Source organism: Bubalus bubalis, chromosome 13 (genome assembly GCF_019923935.1).
Source record: "Bubalus bubalis isolate 160015118507 breed Murrah chromosome 13, NDDB_SH_1, whole genome shotgun sequence".
NCBI lineage: Eukaryota > Metazoa > Chordata > Mammalia > Artiodactyla > Bovidae > Bubalus > Bubalus bubalis.
The window spans coordinates 19,857,224-19,875,468 of record NC_059169.1 but is presented as its reverse complement, the minus strand read 5'-3'; the positions used below and the strand labels follow the sequence as shown (position 1 = coordinate 19,875,468).

The following is an 18,245-nucleotide window of genomic DNA, read 5'->3' as shown; positions in this document are numbered from 1 at the left end:
AGAGTACCGGCTTTGAGTGCTGTGCTTCATTCATCAAACTTGCACTGGTCATCATTTTACATATGGTAATATACATGTTTCAGTTCTATTTTCTCAGATCATCCCAACCTTGCCTTCTCCCACATAGTCCAAGAGCCTGTAAAGAACAGGCTCTTTTGCTGCCCTGCATATAGGATTGTCATTACCATCTTTCTAAATTCCATATATATGCGTTAATATTCTGTATTGGTGTTTCTCTTTCTGACTTCACTCTAGACTCCAGTTTCATCCACCTTATTTGAACTGACTAAAATGCATTTTTTTTAGAGCTGAGTAATATTCCATTGTGTATATGTATCATAACTTTCTTATCCATTTCTCTGTCGATGAACATCTAGGTTGCTTTCATGTCCTAGGTATTGTAAACAGTGCTGTAATGAACATTGGGGTGCATGTGTCTCTTTCAGTTCTGGTTTCCTCAGTGTGTATGTCCAGCAGTGGGATTGCTGGGTCATATGGCAATTCTATTTCCAGTTTTTCAAGGAATCTCCACACCATTCTCCATAGTGGCTGTACTAGTTAGAGTTCCCACCAACAGTGTAAGAGGGAAACACCCTATATTTGATGTAAACGTATTTAAATGTTCTAGACTAGTTGCTAAAACATGGACTCTTAAATAGCATTAAGTTAGGTTGTCCCATATGAAGAACCTTCTTACAAGTAATCTCCCTATAAAACACAGGCTGCATGTTTCTTTCATTGCCCTTTCATTCCTGGAATCACACAGCTCTGGCATGTTCTCCAACTATGAGGTTTTCCTAATAAGGTAATGACTTCCAATTACATATAAGAGGCTTTGTGTTACCTAACAGGTGAATCTTCAATAGTAAGTTTCGAATATGAGTGTCCCTAGCAGCAGCAGAGGTTTACCAGTGGTTGATGCCTCCACCTTGAGGCCTTTCACCTGTCTTTGGAAGGTATCCTCCTGACTTGGGTTTCTATGAAGAGTTAGTTCATCAGTTAATTGGACATGCTCACTCTGTCCAGTTAATTAGACTTGTGCTGAGGCCCAGGGAAGCTTTGTTTTTGCAGGTGATGATTGACAGGACCTACTGAGGTAGGGAGGTGGGCTGGAGGGAGGATGGAAGTAGTCTTGGACTGACCATCAACTAGCCTTGTGACCAAGCCCAAAGCAAGTAGATACTACTTGGGCAGTCAAATGTCAAGGCATGATATTGTCATGATATAAGTATGGATTCTGGAGCCACCTTCCTAGGTTCAGTCCCAGTGCTAGTTCCTAATTGTGATAGCTGATTGTAGTTATGTTAATACTAATGTGTTAATTTCTCTGTGTCTTAGTTTTCTTACCTGTAAAATAGAGATGCTGTTCATATCTACCATATCATAATACCATGGAAATTAAACAGGTTAATACATTCAGAGGGCTTAGCACATGGTAAGTGCCTAATGAACCTTAGTGATGAAGACGGCATGGTGTCTGGGAACTTTGTCTTCTGTGAGATGGGAATAATGGCTGCCCTCCTTCTTTCATAAGACTTTTTTGAGAATTAAATAAGACTGTTTAGGGTAGTATCCTGTGCAGATTTATTCAGCAGTTGTTTAGTTCAGGCACTGGGTAAAACACAGGATAATAACCTGCAAAGGCCCATACAGATCTCGTCTTACTATGAAACTGTAGAGAGAAAGTGATTGGAGGAGTCTATGCTATTATGGCTGTGAATTTGTTCCACTTTGTCAGTTAATGTGAAAACTACAGTCATAAAGTTTGGAGCATTAAGTGGGACTGGATTTCTTTCATCACAGCTTCTGAGTGCTCATGACCACAGTTAACCAGGCTCTTCATGTTCAAGATCTGTAGGCTTCTCCACATGCTGATTCATTTATTTTTCAAGGATTTGGGACCAAGTTTAAATCTTTGAGGTTGCTCATCTTAGAGCAGCCGGTACACTAGTGTTTATCTTGCCTCCTTCTCCTTGTGTCTCTTAGCAGGACTTCATTCCTTCAGGAAAATAGAAGCCCAAATAAATACTGCAAAGACAGGCCTAGTTTGCCTAAAAGGTTTAGGGGCCAAAAATTATTCATTTGCTCTTTTAGTGATGGGTTAAATTAAATTCCTTTTTATAGTTTATTTTCAAAAGTAGAATTTGTAATAAATTATTTATAGTGGACTTTCTTTCTTGTATGTGATGGCATGAAGAGCAAACCACATATAGTGGCTCTTTGGAAGTTGCAGTTCATAGATCCAGACTATTCAAGCTTCCAAGTTCTGTTGTCTGTCAATCAAGGAACTGAAACTGTCAAACAACTAATACATTTCCCTGGGGGTTATTTATGCTTTAAAGAAGTTTTGTGGGTTAAATATTTGATTACTTCACAAACTTAGGCCTTTATGAAGTAAAGAGGAGGAATTCATCCATTTTAAAACATCAGTAGACATTTAAAATCTATTATTGGACAGAGAGTTGGGATGTAGGTGAAGATTCTGTGATGTCCCAGTTTACTGAAACATAGCTTTGGAAGAGCTGTGCCAGTCACTTTTCTTCTCTTGGCCTCAGGTTTTAACATGTAAGAAGTGGGGGGGACCTTTTCACTCTATTGGTCATCAACTAGTTGTTATTTGTGGACCCAAGCACTAGAGAAAAAGTCCCTGTCTTCAAGGTATTTGAAAACTTAAATAATTGCAGACAATGGATTGATTATTATTTTTTTAGTGTCGTCAATATTCTATGATTCATTATAGGAAAAATACAGATCCAAAATTTAATACAACTGTAGATTGGAGATCTCAATTCACATGTACACACAACACAGACACTTATAAGCATAGCCCTGTGGTGTATTTCTTTTTCATAGTCAATTACATAAGTTGTTGCCCTTATTTTCAAAAAAAAATTCTAAAATCTGCTCTGGACCTTAAAGATGAAATGTTTTCAAAATGAAATCACACCAGTGGGAATGTGAGAGGAATTTAGGAAATAAAACTGATTAAAAAAAAATTATCTCTAAGCTTAAAGCAAACTCAGCTCAGTATCCAGACTCTTGATGATACTGAAATGCTTTCTTGAGCCGCCAGGGACAGTCTGGGTGCTAAAGCTCATCTCAGAAAGTGTGTTAGGGAAAGAAGAGGGAAGCCAGCACTTTCACTGTTGCCCTTGGTAATCTCTACACACACTTCTCTCTGGGCCTTTTAGAAGCATGTTACAAATGTTTTGACAGTAGGCTGAACATAAGCAATTATGTTTTCTTCATAAGTAATGTTGGTATGAAATTGTGATCTGTTGAATGTTTTTTTTTTCATTCTTGGTAACCAGGATTAATCTTCAGAAATTTCTCCCTCAGGTGAAACTCTAATATATAGGAAAAAAGATGACAAACTTCCAAGTACACTTTGAGTGGAAATTTATTAAGAGGTTGTTGAGTACAAAGCTATTATAAAATCAAGTTCTGTGTTCTGGAAGTATTTTCCTTTCCTTTCTTTTTTTGCAACTGCATTTTAATAGATTGTATCCCATGGGATTAGTTTTCATTCCAATCCCAAAGAAGGGCAATGCTAAAGAATGTTCAAACTATGGTACTATTGCAGTCATTTCATATGCTAGCAGGAGTATGCTCAAATCCTTTGAGCTAGAACAACTGACCAAGAATACATCTCCAAAATATACAAGCAGCTCATGTAGCTCAATACCAAAAAAGCAAATAACCTAATCAAAAAGTGGACTGAAGACCTAAACAGACATTTCTCCAAAGAAGATATATAAATGGCTAATAAGTACATGGAAAGATGCTCATCCTCGGTCATTATTAGAGAAATGCAAATCAAAACCACAATGAGGTGTCATCTCAAGTCAGTCAGAATGTCCATCATCCAAAAGTCCACAAACGATAAATGCTGGAGAGGGTGTGGAGAAAAGAGAACCCTGTTGCATTGTTGGTGCGAATGTAAACAAATACAGCCATTATGTAAGACAGTATTATTGCTGTTCAGTCATTTAGTTGTGCCTGGCTCTTTGTGACCCCATGGCCCACAGCACGCCAGGCTTCCTGTCCATCACCAAGTCCTGGAGCTTACTCAAACTCGTGTCCATTGAGTTGGTGATGCCATCCAACCATCTCATCCTCTGTCATCCCCTTCTCCTCCCTCCTTCAATCTTTCCCAGCATCAGGGTCTTTTCCAATGAGTCAGTTCTTTGCATAAGGTGGCCAAAGTTTTGGAGTTTCAGCTTCAGCATCAGCCCTTCCAATAAATATTCAGGACTGATTTCCTTTAGGATTGACTGGTTTGATCTTGCAGTCCAAGGGACTCTCGAGAGTCTTCTCCAACATCACAGTGGAAAAGCATCAATTCTTCAGCGCTCAGTGACAAAGTTTATGCCCCCAACAGTCACATCCATACATGACTACTGGAAAAATCATAGCTTTGGCTAGGTGGACCTTTGTTGTCAAAGTTAAGTCTCTTCCTTTTAATACACTGTCTAGGTATGTCATAGCTTTTCTTCCAAGCAGCAAGCGTCTTTTAATTTCATGGCTGCAGTCACCGTCCATGGTGATTTTGGAGCCCAAGAAAATAAAGTGTGTCACTGTTTCCATTGTTTCCCTATCTATTTGCTGTAAAGTGATAGGACCAGCTGCCATAATCTTTGTTTTTTGAATGTTGAGTTTTAAGCCTTAAGTTTAAGTGAAAAAGTTTTAATTTTTTTCACTCTCCTCTTTCCCCTTTATCAATAGGCTTTTTAGTTCCTCTTCTTTTTCTGCCATAAGGGTGGTGTTATCTACATATCTGAGGTTGATATTTCTCCCAGCTATCTTGATTCCATCTTGTGCTTCATTTAGCCTGGCATTTCACATGATATACTCTGAATATAGTTAAGCAGGGTAACGATATACAGTCTTGAGGCACTCCTTTCCTAATGTAGAACCAGTCCTTTGTTCTGTGTCCAGTTCTAACTGTTGCTTCTTGACCTCCACAAAGGTTTCTCAGGAGGCAGGTAAGGTGGTCTGGTATTCCTATCTCTTGAAGAATTTTCCACAGTTTGTTGTGATCCTCATAGTCAAAGGCTTTGATGTAGCCAATGAAGCAGAAGTACATGTTTTTCTGGAATTCGCTTGCTTTTTCTATGATCCACTGGATGTTGGCCATTTGATTTCTGGTTCCTCTGCCTTTTCTATATATAGCTTGTACATCTGAAAGTTCCCGGTTCATGTACTATTGAAGTGTAGCTTGAAGGATTTTGAGCATTACTTTGCTAGCATGTGAAATGAATGCAGTTGTGCAGTAATTTGAACATTCTTTGGCATTGCCCTTCTTTGAGACTGGAATGAAATCTGACCTTTTCCAGTCTTGTGGTCGCTGCTGAGTTTTCCAAATTTGCTGACATATTGCATGCAGCACTTTCACAGCATCATCTTTTAGTATTTGAAATAGCTCAGCTGGAATTCCACCACCTCCACCAGTTTTGTTCATAGTAATGCTTCCTAAGGCCTATGTGACTTCACACTCCAGGATATCTGGCTCCAGGTGAGTGATCACACCATCGTGCTTTTCTGGGTCATTAAGACTTTTTCCCCACAGTTCTGTGTATTCTTGCCACCTCTTCATAATATCTTCTGCTTCTGTTAGGTCCCTATTGTTTCTATCATTTATTGTGCCCATCTTTGCATGAAATGTTCCCTTGGTATCTCTAATTTTCTTGAAGTGATCCCTAGTCTTTCCCATCCTATTGTTTTCCTCTGTTTATTTACACTGTTCACTTCATAGGACTTTTTTTTTTTTTTGTCTCTTCTTGCTATTCTTTGGAACTCTGCATTCAGATGCATGTATCTTTTCTTGTCTCCGTTTGCTTTTCGTTTCTCTTCTTTTCCCAGACATTTGTCAGGCCTCTTTAGACAACCATTTTGCCTTGTTGCATTTCTTTTTCTTGGGGATGGGTTTAGTCACCACCTCCTGTACAATGTTATGAACCTCTGTCCATAGTTTTTCATGCACTCTTTCTGTCAGATCTAAGCCCTTGAATCTATTTGTCACTTCCACTGTATAATCATAAAGGATTTCATTCAGGTCATACCTGAATGGTCTAGTGGTTTTCCCTCCTTTTTTCAATTTAAGTCTGAATTTTGCAATAAGGAGCTCATAATATGAGCCACATTCAGTTCCCGGTCTTGCTTTTGCTGACTCTATAGAGCTTCTCCTGCACAAAAGAACTGGCTGCAAAGGATATAATCTATCTGCTTTCAGTATTGACCATCCGGTGATGTCCATGCATAGAGTCACAGTCTATGGGGTCTCAAAGAAATGGGCACAACTTATGGACTAACAGTCCTGTGGGGAAATGTTTCAACTTCTTGAACACCTGGAAAGTCTATTTTAGACTTGTTATGTGTTTTAAAATCTTTATCTATATGTTATTCTAAACATAGTCATGCTCCTTATGATGGGAAAATCCTGCCTCCAAACCTGCCATTGAGAGAAGGCAGTGTTATATAGCAGTGTGTTGTTAACAATTCAGTAGAAAACAGAGCATCTGCCCTGGGTGATTTTCAGTCTAAGTCCCTGATTTGGGGATTTTTAAGTGAACAATTAGTTAATGATTTCTTTCTGAACCTTAAGTGGATGTTTCTGGAAGTGTTCTTTTGATTCAGTGAGTAATCTTATCCTTCATTCTGTTTGATTGAAGCATGTAACCAAAAAGAAGAGAATCCTGAAGGTATCATAAGAAAAATAATGCAATCATTTCTTTCCATCCTACACAAAGATATTTGAACAGGTATTGCAGTGTATGTGGACTAGTACTTAAATATATTTTCTCACATAAATAATTCTATACATCTAAATCAGCAGCAGTGCTTTGAGTTATAGTCAGAATCATGGATTAATTTTTTTATTACCTTTAAATATTTAGAAATAGATTAAGAAGGAAAAAGTGGCTTTCCTTTCCTTTCTTGTACATAGTCATATTTTAGAATTCTTTTTTTTCCTTTTGTTATCAGACCGACTTAGGCTTACAAAATCTATTTCCTTTGGGGGAACCATAAATCTCTCAATCTTGCCTTTTGGAGAATAAAATGGCAATAACCCCTTCAAATTATATCTCTTGCTAATATAGATATTCTCTATTTCTCTTTTATTCTATAGTCTATATTTCATTTAAATCATATTTGACTTAATGAGTTCCACCAATGAGTAGATAGAAGCTATAGATAGAAGCATTTCTTACTGGTGTCAACTTATAAATATTAGTCTTAATATAGTCCTGTAAGTGGAAGAAAAATAAGTACCAATTTCAATATGATGAGTAATCAGTGTTACTAGAAAATTGTTCTTCCTTGACCTCAAGATTAAATAAAAGAAGAACAATTTTCTAGTAACACTGATTACTCATCATATTGAAATTGGTATTTATTTTCCTTCCACTTACTTTGTTCTTCCTTGACTTCAAGATTAAATAAAGTATGCGAGACAGCAAAAGAGACACAGATGTATAGAACAGTCTTTTGGACTCTGTGGGAGACGGAGGTGGGGGATGATTTGGGAGAATGGCATTAAAACATGTATAATATCATATAAGAAATGAATCGCCAGTCCAGGTTCGATGCAGGATACAGGAAGCTTGGGGATGGTGCACTGGGATGACCCAGAGGGATGGTATGGGGAGGGAGGTGGGAGGGGGGTTCAGGATGGAGAACACGTGTACACCCATGGCAGATGCATGTTGATGTATGGCAAAACCAATACAATATTGTAAAGTAAAAAAAAAAAAAAATATAAAGCCTTCAGAATGGGAGAAAATAATAGCAAATGAAGCCACTGACAAACAGCTAATCTCAAAAATATACAAGCAACTCCTACAGCTCAACTCCAGAAAAATAAATGACCCAATCAAAAAATGGGCCAAAGAACTAAATAGACATTTCTCCAAAGAAGACATACAGATGGCTAACAAACACATGAAAAGATGCTCAACATCACTCATTATCAGAGAAATGCAAATCAAAACCACAATGAGGTACCATTTCACACCAGTCAGAATGGCTGTGATCCAAAAGTCTACAAGTAATAAATGCTGGAGAGGGTGTGGAGAAAAGGGAACTCCCCTCACACTGTTGGTGGGAATGCAAACTAGTCCAGCCACTATGGAGAACAGTGTGGAGATTCCTTAAAAAACTGGAAATAGAACTGCCTTATGATCCAGCAATCCCACTGCTGGGCATACACACTGAGGAAACCAGAAGGGAAAGAGACACGTGTACCCCAATGTTCATCGCAGCACTGTTTATAATAGCCAGGACATGGAAGCAACCTAGATGTCCATCAGCAGATGAATGGATAAGAAAGCTGTGGTACATATACACAATGAAGTATTACTCAGCCATTAAAAAGAATACATTTGAATCAGTTCTAATGAGGTGGATGAAACTGGAGCCTATTATACAGAGTGAAGTAAGCCAGAAAGAAAAACACCAATACAGTATACTAACGCATATATATGGAATTTAGAAAGATTGTAACAATAACCCTGTGTACAAGACAGCAAAAGAGACACTGATGTATAGAACAGTCTTGGACTCTGTGGGAGAGGGAGAGGGTGGGAAGATTTGGGAGAATGGCATTGAAACATGTAAAATATCATGTATGAAACGAGTTGCCAGTCCAGGTTCGATGCACGATACTGGATGCTTGGGGCTAGTGCACTGGGACGACCCAGAGGGATGGTATGGGGAGGGAGGAGGGAGGAGGGTTCAGGGTGGGGAACACATGTATACCTGTGGCGGATTCATTTTGATATTTGGCAAAACTAATACAATTATGTAAAGTTTAAAAATAAAATAAAATTAAAAAAAATAATTAAAAAAAAGAATAAATAAATAGTTGTTGACAGAAATAGCCAGAATCATGAAAGACGGCACCTGTGTAATCCAGACAGTACAGTCCATGGGGATGCAGAGTCGGACATGACTGAACGACTAACACTTAACCATCCTGGTGTTTTGACGGTAAAGAATCTTCCTGTAATACAGGAGACCCAAGTTCAATCCCTTGGTCAGGAAGATCCACTGAAGAAGGGAATGCTACCCACTCTGGATTTCTTGCCTGGAGAACTCCATGTACAGAGACTTCTCTGGTGGGCCATAGTCCATAGCATTGCAAAGAGTCAGACACAACTGAGTGACTAACACTTTCACAAGGCAGTTTTAGATGATCAAGCCTTCAAATTTTATTCATGGGATGTTTTTATAAATTTCATGGTTTGTTCACTCTAGTTAATTACATTCTTCTGCATTTCTATCAGATGGACATTCTGATACTTCAAAACTTCCATTTGCACAAAATATGGTTAAAGCAGCCTGGAAAGAAAATCTGAATCCTGGTTTATAACTCTTATAAAACATAAGTTTTATTTTTTAAACCAGTTAAAGGTATAATAAGAGCAACAGAGCAAATACAACTCTCCTCTAAATACTGCCTCATCAGTATTAATAAGCTAACAATTTAAATACCTTGACCTATTGACTGGGCATAATGGTATTGAGGTAGTCGAAGAATTGTATAGCTTTGGGTGGAGAGGTCTTAGTGAAGACAAAGAGCACATACTTGCTTGATAACTGCCTGCCAGGTAGCTGTGTTAGTTAGGCAGGGAGCACCTACCTTGTCCTGAGTCTTGGCATTCAATCTCAGTTATGCCAAATGGCCTTCAACTCTGAAATTCAGTGATCCTGCAGAGCTCTCTTGGAAATAATTTGATGAAAAAGAAGACCAAAAATAGATTGTAAGGACTTCAGAGGATTTTTATGATACACCGTCTAATGTCTCAGAGATCTGCTGCATGACAGATTTCATCTGTTTGTAGTCATAATGTAGTTCCCTATCATATTGAATATTAGCCTAAAGTATGATAAATTTGTTCTGTTGCCCTATGTCTCGTCATTTCAAAGCAATGTTGTATATTTATTTGACAATTTAAATGTATTATAATACCATCACTTCCATTGTCTCATTTCATCTTTAATAGCAACAAAGTAATGAGGAATCTGCTTCAGTCCCTTTTGTGTCTGGAGCTTGGGGACAGCAGATTTATACTCTGCTCTGCCTCCTTTCTCAATTTTCTTCTTATTGTCCTCATTGGTTTTTATATGGGAACTATAGTCCTACAATGTTAGGTGCCTGTGTGCCACCCCACCAGTGGGACTATTGCAATTAGGTTAGTCCTCCTGTCACTTCCCCTACTTCTTCCCCCATCAAACTGTTGCCACTGGAGCTAACAGGAGAGATGTCTGGGACTCATTCCCAGACCCTAGTTCTGACTTTCCATGGTGTGTAAGTAGGCAGGTAGAGTAGCTACAGGAAACCAGTACCTGTAGGTATGTTTATTTCATATATGCTGTGACAGGGAAGAAGGGCCTTTTCAGGCTTCTTCCTTAGCACAGGGTTAAACACCCTCTGGCAATGGCACCCCACTCCAGTACTCTTGCCTGGAAAATCCCATGGACGGAGGAGCCTGGTAGGCTACAGTCCATGGGGTCGCTAGGAGTCGGACACGACTGAGCGACTTCACTTTCACTTTTTGCTTTCATGCACTGGAGAAGGAAATGGCAACCCACTCCAGTGTTCTTGCCTGGAGAATCCCAGGGACGGGGGAGCCTGGTAGGTTGCCGTCTATGGGGTTGCACAGAGTCAGACACGACTGAAGTGACTTAGCATAGCATAGCATAGCATAGTAAACACCCTCTCAGGCTCGAGTGCCAAATTTAGTGCCTTAAAAAATAGTCTGGGTTAGGATGAACCTTTTGAATACTGTTATTTAAATGAAAGGCCATCTCTTACATGGTTTACCTTTTAATTCCGGGAGGAGTTCCTAGGTTTAGAGGAATTATATATGCCTAGGTCATCAGGCAGGCCAGAGCTTTTCCTCAATTTCTGGTTACCTAGAACATTATACTCTGTGCCTTGCATTTCCTTTCCTGTCTGTTCCATCCATCCTTATCTCCATCCCCATCATCCTCCTATGAGCTGCATATGCTGTACACCCATCTCTTGCTTCTTTCTCTATCCACTCACCCAGAACCTGGGGACTATTGTGCCCTTGTCCCTCTTACCCCTCTTTGAGATGCTGTGTTTCCCCACTTTTTGAAATGCTTCCCTTCCCATCACACCAACTTCTGTAAATTATTGAACCCCAACTTGGTCTGCAACTAGCAACTTCAACGCCCTTAGAAGGAGCACAGACAAATACATTGCTTCAACAACTCAGAGGAAGTGACAAGTATTGTTAGCGACTCTCCCAAGTGGGGCCCCAACAAAAGTCCTTCTGTTTGGTGTCATTTGAGCCAATAGAAGGAGCCCAAGTACTGTTCAGAAACAAAGGAAACCTTTATCCTTTGATTAAAGAATGGAGAGGTGAGTGCTTGCACTCAAGAATACATGCTCTTCCCTAAAAGTTGTGGTGGTGGGTGGGTGGGGACTGCTTTATAGGATTTTTGTCAGTGGGGTAGAGTACCTAGTTTTTGTAGGCTGGGCCCAGCTATGCTATTGACAACTCAGATCCAAGTGTTAGTGCAGCCATTTCAGACCAGGGGCTCTGGTCTGAAAGGCCAGATGTGAGATCTCTCACAAGGTACCCTGTAAACAAGTAAAGTGCACTTCACTAAGTGCAAAGGAAAAAAAAAAAAAAAGGTTAGACTTTATTTTATGACCCATATTCTAGTTTTAGTCCCTGGGAATTGTTAATGGGCTTTGCTGGTGACAGTATGACAAACCAGACTCTTAATGTTGCAACATGAATTTTCCCAGGTTGGAAAACAATAGCAAACAAACAAATATCAATAGAAATATCATGAAATATTAATAGAGACTTAAATTTGGAAACAAATTTGTAGAAGGGCTTGTTTTATTGATTTGTTCAGAATATGCTCATCTGCCATCTTTACGTGAGGCATTGGTCCCAACACTGGGTAACAGCAATGAATAAAGCAGACAAAACCCCGCTCTAATAATGTCCATATTCTAATTTAATTTGTATGAATACAAAGACAAGTGGTCATTAACTTCTGGAAGCAAAGAAGGGACTTTAAAAGGGCAGTAATTATATGTGTAGGTAGGACAAGTTTAATTTAAATGTTCTTGAGACAGATGGTGTAACTGATCCCCAGCAGGTCAGTGACCCTTCAATGGGTCCTTTGCTTGGAGTTGCAAATGACACTTATGAACCTGGGTTCTGTGTAGCAGAGCAGAAACTTTATTCATTGATCAGGGAATGGAGAAAGGAGAGCTTGTGTTCTACAAACACCTTCTCCTAAAGAGGAGGAGAGTAAAGGAACTTTAAGACATAGGAGGCAGGCATGTCTCTGGGGCTGTAAGAAATGAGTAGAGATTTCCAAGAACAGTAGGGATAGCGGGGGCATGTGCAGACTTCCATGTTCCTTTGCATTTGGCAGGAACTGTGCTTTGCAGAGTACAAGTACCTCCTTGGGTGGGGATCTTAGTATGGTAATGAAGCAAAGGTCAATTTCAGATACCTCTAGGTCTCATCTGAGCAGGTACATGCCAGTAGTCAAGTCAGAGCCTGTTTAGGAGAGTTGACCACTGCATATCTCTTAAAACACAGCTGCAAAACGTGTCTGTCAAATAGCAGGAGCTTTTGAAACAAGCACAGAGGTAAATCAAGGCAGGGATCCTTTAGCTCTGGGGAGCGAGTATAGGCGATAAGGGAACATTTTCAAAAATGTTCAGTTTCTGCCTTGTTACTCAAAGTGTGGTCCCTGGACCAGCAGCATCAGCATCACCCGAAATTGTTAGAAACCAGAATCTCAGACCTCACCCAATGCTCTTAAGAATATACATCTTAACCAGATCCCTGGGATACTCATGTACAGATTAGTTTGGGAAGCATTATTCTTATGAGTATTGGGCTAACTCAAGTTAGTGACCTAATTTCACTTGGATCCATAGGGGCCCTCTATGGTCTGGTATTTCACCCACATGTTTACAAATCAAAGACAAGAGCATTGGTAGACTCCACAGTGATCAGAATTAATATTTCCAACTGTGTCCCCTTGACTGACATGTAGGGAGATTGTCATCGAAGGGATTTCGGGTCTTACAGTCTCTCGTCAGTGAGAACCACTTTTTAAATACTCATTTTATAGATTTATTTTACAGTTTTGTATAGTAGTCCTTCTGCATAGAAGGTTTCCCATAAAAAAGAAAGCTGGAAAGCCAATAGGTTCATGGTGCTTTATTGGTAAATCCCATTTGAGCACTCTGCATCCTTGTTATAGATTGTGTGTGAAATGTGGTCCATGTTTACAAAGGGTGTATAATCTAGATGTGAACTCAAAACTAATAAACTTGAAAAGTTATTAAACTTCTAAATAGGTTATACTATGATACGTTCTGAGAATAGACCCAGACTCCATGTGGAATCTAGAAGCATGCTGAAACAGTCCCTCATCAAACAAAGTGTCAGCAAAACCTATGCCTTTAAAAATGAAAACTGCTTATGTCTTTGGTGAGAGCTTGTGGAGTCTTATTTTAGGTCTAATTTGGCTGCAGGGTCTCTTGAGTCCTCAGCACTAAAAGTAAAAATGGAGGGAGGAGGCAGATCCTGGACAATAACAGTAAAAATGTTTCAGGTGAATGCACAGTGTTATAAAAATATTAAAAATGTAGTAGTGTAGGAAATTGGAGTGTATCTTTAAGTAAACTCAAGTAGCTTCAAAGGACATTGCTATGTTTAAAAACAGTTAAAACGGCTCAAGATATTCAATCCAGGTTGTCAAGGAAGGATATATTTATGCTCTTGTACCTTTTCTTTAAGATGACAAAAGTCTGTAGTCTGTATGAAAAAGATTCTGCCAAAATGATTAAAATACATTTTATTGTTTAAAAGGGTATTTAGTAATTTGAAATTTTAACTTTACAAAAATCTATCATTTCCCAACTAATTTTAGAAAGCAAGTTTGAGAAGTTGGACTTGGATAGTTCTGGGTCAACTTCAAAGGATTTTGTCATTTTTTTCCCTTTCTTTCTGTTTTTTTAAATTGGCCTTCCCTGGCAGCTCAGATGCTAAAGTATTTGCCTGCAATGCAGAAGACCCAGGTTCGACCGCTGGGTTGAGATGATCTCCTGGAGAAGGGGATGGCTATCCACTCTAGTATTCTTGCCTGGAGAATCCCATGGACAGAGGAGCCTGGCAGGTTACAGTCCATGGGGTCACAAAAAGTTGGACAGGACTGACTGACTAACACACAACACTTACATAGTTGATTTACAATGTATCAGATGTATAGTGGAGGGATTCACTTATATATACATATATAAAATATGTACAGGCGTGGATCTTTTTAAGATTCTTTTCCATTATAGGGTATTAGAAGTTATTGAACGTAGATCCCTGTGCTATATACAGTAGGTCCTTGCCATTTGCCTGTTTTATATACAGTACTCTGTATCTGTTAATGGCAGATTCCTAATTTATCCCTTCCTTCCCTTTCCCTTTTGGGAATGATAAATTTGTCTCCTGTGTTTGTTTGTCTGTTTCTGTCTTGTAAATAAGTTCACTTGTGTCATATTTTAGATTCCACATATAAATGGTACCATACAATGTTCGTCTTTCTCTGTATGACTTACTTCACTTAGTATGATTATCTCTAGGTTCATCTATGTTGCTGCAAATGGCATTATTTCATTGTTCTTTGTGGTTGGGGAATATTCCATTGTATGTATGTATTGCATCTTCTTTATCCATTCATCTGTCTATGAACATTTGAACATTCCAAGGCAAACCATTCAATAACACAGTAACCCAAGTCTATGTCCTGACCAATAATGCTGAAGAAGCTGAAGTTGAACGGTTCTATGAAGACCTACAAGACCTTCTAGAACTAACACCCAAAAATGATGTCCTTTTCATTATAGGGGACTGGAATGCAAAAGTAGGAAGTCAAGAAATACCGGGAGTAATGGGCAAATTTGGCATTGAGGTACAGAATGAAACAGGGCAAAGGCTAACAGAGTTTTGCCAAGAGAATGCACAGGGCATAGCAAACACCCTCTTACAACAACACAAGAGAAGACTCTACACATAGACATCACCAGATGGTCAACACCAAAATCATACTGATTATATTCTTTGCAGCCAAAGATGGAGAAGCTCTACAGTCAGCAAAAACAAGACCAGGAGCTGACTGTGGCTCAGATCATGAACTCCTTATTGCCAAATTCAGACTTAAATTGAAGAAAGTAGGGAAAACCACTAGGCCATTCAGGTATGACCTAAATCAAATCCCTAATGATTATACAGTGGAAGTGAAAAATAGATTTAAGGGACTAGATCTGATAGAGTCCCTGAAGAACTATGGATAGAGGTTGACATTGTACAGGAGGCAGTGATCAAGACCAACCCCAAGAAAAAGAAATGCAAAAAGGCAAAATGGTTGTCTGAGGAGGCCTTAGAAATAACTGTGAATAGAAGAGAAGCAAAAGGCAAAGGAGAAAAAGAAAGATATATCCATTTGAATGCAGAGTTCCAAAGAATAGCAAGGAGAGAGAAGAAAGCCTTCCTCAGTGAACAATGCAAAGAAATAAAGGAAAACAATAGAATAGGAAAGACTACAGATCTCTTCAAGAAAATTAGACATACCAAGGGAACTTTTCATGCAAAGATGGGCACAATAAAGGACAGAAATAGTATGGACCTAACAGAAGCAGAAGATATTAAGAAGAGGTGGCAAGAATACACAGAACTGTGGGGAAAAAGTCTATACAAAAAAGATCTTCATGTCCCAGATAACCATGATGGTGTGATCACTCACCTAGAGCTAGACATCCCAGAATGTGAAGCGGGCCTTCAGAAGCATCACTATGAACAAAGCTAGTGGAGGGGATGGAGTTCCAGTTGAGCTATTTCAAATCCTAAAAGATGATGCTGTGAAAGTGCTGCACTCAATATGAAGGCAGGAGGAGAAGGGGTCGACAGAGGATGAGATGGCTGGATAGCATCACCAACTCAATGGGCATGAGTTTGAGTAAACTCCGGGAGTTGGTGATGGACAGGGAGGCCTAGTGTGCTGCAGTCCATGGGGTTGCAGAGTTGGATGACTGAGCAACTGAACTGAACTGAACTGAATATTCCACTGTATTTATGTACTGCATCTTCTTTATCCATTCATCTGTCAAGGAACATTTAGGTTGTTTCTATGTCTTGGCTTTTGTAAATAGTGTCACATATCTTTTAGAGTCATTGAATTTTCCAGATATATGCCCAGTAATGGGATTTCTAGATCATATGATAGTTTTAGTCCTAGTTTTTAAAGAAATCTCCATACTGTTTTCCATAGTGGCTGTATCAGTTTACATTCCCACCAACAGTGTAGGAGGGTTCCTTTTTCTTCACACCCTCTCCAGCATTTATTATTTATAGAATTTTTGATGATGACCATTCTGACAGGTGTGACAATAATCACTGTAGTTTTGATCTGCATTTGTGTAATAATTAGTGATGTTGAGCATCTTTTCATGTGCCTGTGGACCAATATATGTCTTCTTTGGAGAAATGTCTATTTAGGTCATCTGCCCATTTTTTGATTGGGCTGTTTTTTCTTTATACTGAAATGTACTAGCTATATAATTAATGTATTATTAATTTATATTTTGGCAATTAATTTTTCATCAATCTCATCTTTTGCAAATGTTTTGTCCTATTCAGTAGGTTATTTTTTCGATGATTTCTTTTGCTGTGCAAAAGCCTTTAATTAGATTCCATTTGTTTATTTTTGCTTTTGTTTCCATTACTGAGATGGATGGCATCACCAACTCAATGGACATGGGTTTGGGTGGACTCTGGGAGTTGGTGATGGACAGGGAGGCCTGGCGTGCTACGTGTTCATGGGGTCTCAAAGAATTGGACACGACTGAGCGACTGAACTGAACTGAACTGAACTCTAGGAGATGGATCTAAAATATATTGATGAATTTATGTCAAGGAGTGTTCTTCCTGAGGTATCCTCTAAGAGTTTTATGTTAGCAATATTGATTCTTCCAATTCAAAAATACAGCATATCTTTCCGTCTGTTTGTGTGGTCTTCAGTTTCTTTCAGTGTCATAGGTTTTGGAGTACAGGTTTTTGCCTCCTTTGGTAGATTTATTCCCAGGTTTTTGGTTATTGTTTTGATGCTATGGTATTATGGGATTGTTTCCTCAATTTTTCTGTCTGATATTTTGTTATTAATGTATAGAAATTCAGTAGGTTTCTAGAAACTAATTTTGTATCCTGCAACTTTACCAAATTCATTGATTAGCTCTAGTAGTTTGCTAGTAGCATGATTAGATCTTTGTTGTTATCTGCAAATGATTAACAGTTTTACTCTTTCCTTTCTAATTTGTGTTCCTTTTATTTCTTTTTCTTCTCTGATTGCTTGGCTAAGCCTGCTAAAACTGTATTGAATAAGAGTAGTGGGAGTGGACATCCTTGTTTTGTTCCTAATCTTAGAGGAAATGCTTTTAGCTTTTCACCATTGAATATATTAGATGTGGGTTTATTTTATATGGCCTTTATTATGTTGAGGTGTTCTCCCTCTCTATGCCCACTTTCTGGGGAGTTTTTTTTTATATCATGAATGGGTGTTGAATTTTATCAAAAGCTTTCCCTACATTTATTGAGATGGTCATATGGTTTTTATTCTTCAATTTGTTAATATGATGTATCAAACTGATTGATCTGTGGATATTGAAAAATTCTTGCCTGCCTGGGATAAATCCCACTTGATTATGGTGTATAATCTTTTCAATGGATTATTAGAGCTAATTTGCTAGCAATTTTTTTTCTTTTTGAACTAGTGTTTTTGTTTTCATTAAAAAAAAAAAAATAAAACCTCTTTATTTTGTATTGAGGTATAGTGGCAACCCACTCCAGTATTCTTGCTTGGAGAATCCCTGGGACAGCGGAGCCTGGTGGGCTGCCGTCTGTGGGGCCTCACAGAGTCGGACACGACTGAAGCAACTTAGCAGCAGCAGCAGCATAGCTGATTAACAATGTGATAGTTTCAATAGAACATTATCTGCCAGAATTTTGTTGAGGATTTTTGCATCTAAGCACTTCCTTGTAGCTCAAACGGTAAAGAATCTGCCTGCAATGTAGGAGACCAGGGTTTGATCCCTGGGTCAGGAAGATCCTCTGGAGAAGAGAATGGCAATCTACTCCAGTATTGTTGCCTGGAGAATCCCATGGACAGAGGGGCCTGGTGGGTACAGTCCA

At 38.9% G+C, this 18,245-nt stretch overlaps 1 protein-coding gene across 1 annotated transcript in view; it reads left to right on the top strand.

The window, feature by feature from the left end:
* LOC102395698 (ATP-binding cassette sub-family C member 4-like) overlaps positions 1-18,245 on the top strand; it is a 312,677-nt gene that overhangs the window by 194,107 nt on the left and 100,325 nt on the right. The gene's annotated exons all lie outside the window — the stretch shown is intronic.